Source organism: Schistocerca gregaria, chromosome X (genome assembly GCF_023897955.1).
Source record: "Schistocerca gregaria isolate iqSchGreg1 chromosome X, iqSchGreg1.2, whole genome shotgun sequence".
NCBI classification, from domain to species: Eukaryota; Metazoa; Arthropoda; class Insecta; order Orthoptera; family Acrididae; genus Schistocerca; species Schistocerca gregaria.
Window position 1 is genome coordinate 683,507,990 of NC_064931.1, and position 6,000 is coordinate 683,513,989.

Consider the following 6,000-nt stretch of genomic DNA (forward strand, 5'->3'; position numbering starts at 1 on the left):
TTGATTTAGGTCGTAATTAGATAACGATCAGGTGCAATTTGAAGTTTAAAAATATAAAGAAAAGAAGGACGAAATGATCCATTTACGATAAAAGAAAATTCTGCATGCTTAAATTTATAGACAGTGATGGAATGTCGCAAAAGGAAACACGGTGCACTGAAAAAGAGAAAAACTCGAAGTAGAGATAAAATTATGTTTCTTAGGGAAGAAAGACTTTCAAATGAATACGACATACTACTGAAGACAGAAACACGAGAAAAATAAGCGCAAATAACTGTACAGCTTACTTAGCGTTTAAATGGAATTTACGTGCATTTCCGATTGCCTCTCGTGGTGATCAAAAGAAAATACAGCATACTGATATCAATAACGTGGTGGATCTACGTTTACGCCAGTGTAACCTGAATTACCACTTGTATAGTTTGTAACCTTGAGCTTACGGTGTTCATAAACCGGGTTGATATGCAGCATTAAAGCTCCTAGTTACGAAGTATCGAATTGAAAGTGAATTTTATTATGATAGAAATTAGCAGAACGAATCACACACGCAACTATATTATGTATAATATAAATAAAGTACCTGTAATGAACCGCTAGTCTGCGTACTGCATCGTGAATAGAAAGAGTCTTAATTCCAGATACAGGACGAGTTTTGTGTAATTTCTCATGTACATAGCACTTCAGTACATCATATAACAAAATATACGAATTTATACAGCAATGGTAAGCAATAGAAATATCTTTTCTTGGAAAATATGTATGATATATGGCAGACTATGACAGTGATTCTCCACATTCATTATCTTCCGTGCGACAAATTTCGTTTCCAGAAATAAAAAATTTGCGTTAGTTCCATCGTACTTGTGTGGCGTCTTTCAATGAAGCCAACACAGGTTGAAACACGAAGGTATTGTTGTAAAGGTGCAAGCATTAAGCTTCCCATTCTGTATGGTTTTGCAAATTCTAAGGGAACGAATACTGAGTTATGGCTGAATGACTAGTAAATAACTCATTACTTAGACTCTTTCAATTAGTCATTTCCTTTCCTTTCAAAGGCCTAGCCCGTGATCACACTTCAGCAACTCGAGACAGCCACGAGTTTTGAGTAGCGTTTCTTGTGAAGTTCCATTAAGGCGCAGACTACTTCACTACGCTCCGTGATACTATCTCGTATGGCCATTTAATAATTCACTGTCCTTTGCGCATCAATGCTCTTACGCATTAATGAAGTCTATTCACGACTGGAACTCAGTAAATGGTTTAGCGTTAGTAATGAAGACAAACAAGGGGATCCCCTAGGTACAATGCTTTTTAATATGACTCTTGAAGCAGCCATTTCAAAGCTTCAAATATCTGGTTCCGTCAGCACTAAGTCAACCCAGATATGTTCGTACGCTAATATGTAGCAATTATTAGTAAAAGAAGAGTTTCACTAGAGAGAACAATAAGTGATCTGAAAGAAGCCAAACTACATGGAGGCCTTTCTATTAATGAAAAGAAGACGAAATACATGAATTTCACCAGGAAGGGAAATAATAACTTTGATAAACTATCAGCAGCTGGTTTCAATGTTGAGCACGCAGAATTATCTGTGATCTAATATTAGTAGGGCAAATTCCATGTCAACTGAAATAAAACAGCGCATCCCAAGTGGTAATAGATACTTCCACAAGTTTAAGACATTACTCGCCTCTAGGATATTAAATACACAATTGAAACTTCAAATTTATAAGGTCATGATCAGCCCACTTGTAACATACGGACGTGGGAAACATGGACATTAACTAGTGCTGCTCAAGATCTATGGGGCAATTTAGGATAAAAATGGTTTCTGGAGATCTAGAACGAACTGAGCTGGGTCGCCTCATACAAGGAACTGACATTGTCAGAACAATAAAAGCTAGGAGAATAGTCTGGCTTGGACACGTTCTTAGGATGGCTGCTGGACGAACAACTAGAAAGGTTTTCGAGTGGAGGCTAACTGGGAGAAGAGAAAGAGGAAGGCCACGAAAGCCGTGGAGAGACCATCTGGAAGTAGATATAAGATCTCTGAGTTAGAGAATGCTGAAGAAGCCTTCTGGAAAGGGTAGAATGGAGGAACCTTGTTGAAGAGGTTAAGGCCATTGCAGCTTTGTAACTCTATCAGAAGAAGAAGATTTGCGACTGGAATTATTCACTTAATTTCTTAAACATACTCTTTCAGTTTATCCGTTTTGTTAGCTCCGAGGAATCTGACTATCTTTCAGTTGTCTTGGAAGACTAACAGTCAATGATGTGTATTATCAGTTACGGCTATGAATATCCTACGAAGATTCTAGAGGCTGTTGAAGTCACTCACATGAAACCAGGTGCTTCGATAAATTTTAGTTAACATGAATTAATATTGTAGTTCTATTCTGAGAATATTATTTTCCAAATTTAGGAAGCGGATTTTTATTACAACCTTCTACCAATCAAAGGTTTTGCTTCAGAGAATCCATATGGAATGTCATGTATGTAGTGACTACGCATCCTTATTACTTAAAGCCTTTAAGAAGTCTCCCATTGTCAGACACAATTAACTCACAATGCTCGTGGCTTACGTGATCCGTTTCCACTGCAAGCGCTTTTTACGGTTATCATACTACAGATTTACCTCAGCTTCAAATCTGAGAATTTTGTTTTCTGGAATAAGCAGTCTTCTTTCATAGATTCTCCAGGATAGCCTTGCGTATCCATCTTTTATTCTACTATTTCATCTGTATCAAGCTGAAGCAATTCAGTGGCAACAATAAAAGTGAAATAAAAGAAAAGTGGTGAGACACATGAATTTCTGGAGCATCATGAAAAACTAAGAAGAAGGTAACAATATCAGAAATACGTCATTAGGATGTGTAATAGAAGCTGTAAACTAATTTCTTTAAAAAATGAAACTGTTACTAAATGTTACAGTGTTTACATGACACAACTGGAACACTAAAAAAATGCTGCAATTACTTATCTATAACATGCTGAAGGTTGTATGTAGATGAACTATCTCTACAGTGTTACTATATTATGAGAGATATCTGGAAACTCAAATAATTAATAAAACTGTTATAGATTCAGTATCACTAACGGACAACTATGAATCAGTACTTTTGCATATGTGTGTGTGTGTGTGTGTGTGTGTGTGTGTGTGTGTGTGTGTGTGTGTGTGTGAGGAGAGGGTGCATTTTTATGTTTCAATTGTTGCTCACTCTTTTCCGTTTTACAAATTTACATACAATAGCCTCAAAAATATTTGGATGGGCTGACTTGAGCCCAAACACGCATATCATTATCAGTCTAAAAATGCTTCATAAAGTAATCGCAATTAAAGAACAACTAAGCAGTTAGTTATAATTGACAGAAAAGAACTATATTCTTTAGCTTTATAACCAAGAATAACCATCCACGCCGAAAACATTTAAAAATAAATTTTTCACATAATCCTCAAACACTATACAGTGTAAGAAAACACATAAAGCTGTTTACATAAATATAAAATTCAGTTAGGGGAATAGCAAGTACTTCATTCACGAAATTAAATTACCTTATACATGACCAATAATGGCTCTAAAAGATGTTTTTATCAGAATGTTTCTTCTAACATTAAATTTCAGTTTGTGTCATATCATCTGCTAGTCTGTTCGGCTTCCTACCACCCCGAATGATATGTTACATACTTAAATTACAGTTCCATATTTCCTAATAAAAAAGACATACTGTCATTCTTAATTACATTTGGATTTTTTTATTCCTACCACCACCAATTTAATACAAACCGCACAACTGCTTCGCTAGAAAGAGGCACAAGCGTTCCTCCCAATGCTTGTTCACGTATCAGCGTACTAATCAATATTTACGGCGCTCGAAAAAAAAAGCCAAAAACCTGTCGCAGATACCATATGCACTGTCTCACGTGATTTCGGCTAAAGTTCAGTAATTTTCTCGACTCATTTTAATCGATCTTGGAACAAGGCAACGTCACAGACGTTTTCAGTATCGATGAGCGAATTATAAAGTATAGTTAATCATATTCGACGTATAGGTGGTTGAGAGACACAATCTGTGTCAGTGGTAGGTCAGCTGATCCGTTGAGAGAATTTACTGGACAGTCATTGGTGCTGCCATCTGACATGCCGCCATTGAGATTAAGCGCTTCCCGAAATTCATTCAGGCTCAGCAGACAGTCTGAACGAAAGGATTTAGCAACAATGTCTGGTCCGAAATACAATTAAAAGAGCAGCATCATGCTGGTAACTGAAAGAAAAAAAACATTCATAACACTTCATAAATTAAGTTAACCCGAAATCAGATTGCTCAAATAAGTATTTATGATTCTTGCGTGACACAAAGTACTTACAACTCCAGCCTGACACGAAAATTTGATACTGCGAACAACAATTAATGTTTTGGCCTTACAGTTTATAGAAAAATGAAACGCTGTAGCTACTGCATACTAAACAGTGGGGAAAATATAGACAGTGTGCAAATCTCTGCAAGGATTCGAAGAAATCATTGTTTGTACTTGGTGTTTACGCGAGGAAGTGTACTGCACATTTGCGGAATATTCTAATGTCTCAAATGGACGGCAAAATCGTAATTTCGATCTCGATAATGACAACATAGAACTATACGGGGAATCATGTATTATTTCATTCCAAATCTTGCACTGAAGCGTCCTAAGACCAAACGTTGCGAAAGTTTTTCTTTTTCTTTCTTTTTTTTTAATGACAGTATAAGTTCTTATGATAAAATATGGTTGAAATTCCGTGCTATCCAGCAGTGCATCGTGTTCACCATTGACAGCTGAGTGAAATTACCTGAAGTATGGTGAACAGGTGGAGACCGCATTTACACGTCAGTGAAGACAGACAGACACACACACACACACACACACACACACATACACACATTGACGCTTCGAGTGGGCGTAACCACTGCTCGACTGGAAAGCACCCAGCAAGCGTCTTCGTATTTTCACATTCAAATACAGTAACCTGTGTTTGCAAGGTTGCGGTACAAGAGAGTTGCTTTGAAAAATTGCATAGCCACGAAGTGCCGCGTAAAGTCTCAGGGATTCGGAGGAGATGTAGATTTTGGCATCATTTTAGAGGGAAAGAAGCCGACACTTTGTGTTATGTGCGGAAACAATTAGTGGTTGTCACGGTGTTAAACGCATTCGTTCTCAAACTGTTCGACGAGCAACGTCGTGTGTTGTCTTTAACATGAACGCGCTTCTGCATGCTAACTTGCCAACGAATTTACAGCGAGCGGGACGGTATATTTACCTGGTATGTGCGTAGTCGGCGCGAAAGAATATCTTCGCCGTTGGTGCCGGGGCGTGAAGCTTGGATGGAGGCACAGCGGCTAAAAAGCCTACTGCACGTGCGAGCACACACCGACTGCCCCTGCCGTTCGATATTCGCCCAACACAAACAGGAAGCGCGGACGGGTCCACTGCGTCGACGCGGGGGCGCGCCCCACCTGCGACCTATCGATAGTGACATTCGACCAACTCGACGGCCTTTTAAGTCTTTATTTTTCAAAAACGATGCCGCTTTCATAAGAATAGTAGCCAGAAAACTAAAGGCTCTACAATTTTTGTAATTTTTTGACGGCAGATATTAGCATTTATACTAACTTGTACATTAAGAAAAAGGGAAAATTAATTCGAAATTAAGTGAATGCGTATACGTGAATAGATTTCCGATATAGTACAATTCTCGTCAGCTCGAAATTGTTAATTTCTTATTGATAAAGACTTAACTATCACAAACACCGATCATAGGTTTGCAGTTCCTTGTTTGAACCCTTAGAAATTGTAATTAAGACTATATAAAAATGTGTAACCAAATAATAAAGATACAGAATCATTTTTAGGGATTGCGACTGAAATGGCAACCTATATTCAGAGATGCTTTGTCAAAAAATATGCTTAGCGATAAGATCAATGTCCTAAGCACTGACCACACAGGGAAGCACAACTTCAGTTAG

General features: G+C 37.9%; 1 protein-coding gene across 1 annotated transcript in view; it reads right to left on the reverse strand.

Moving 5' to 3' along the window:
• The window catches only part of LOC126298831 (arrestin domain-containing protein 2-like), a 229,371-nt gene extending 223,926 nt beyond the window's left edge, over positions 1 to 5,445 (reverse strand). Inside the window, exon 1 of the mRNA XM_049990307.1 lies at positions 5,295 to 5,445. The gene's annotated coding sequence lies outside the window, so the exon portion shown is untranslated. The remainder of the gene's footprint in view (positions 1 to 5,294) is intronic.
• Between the last annotated feature and the right edge of the window lie 555 nt (positions 5,446 to 6,000).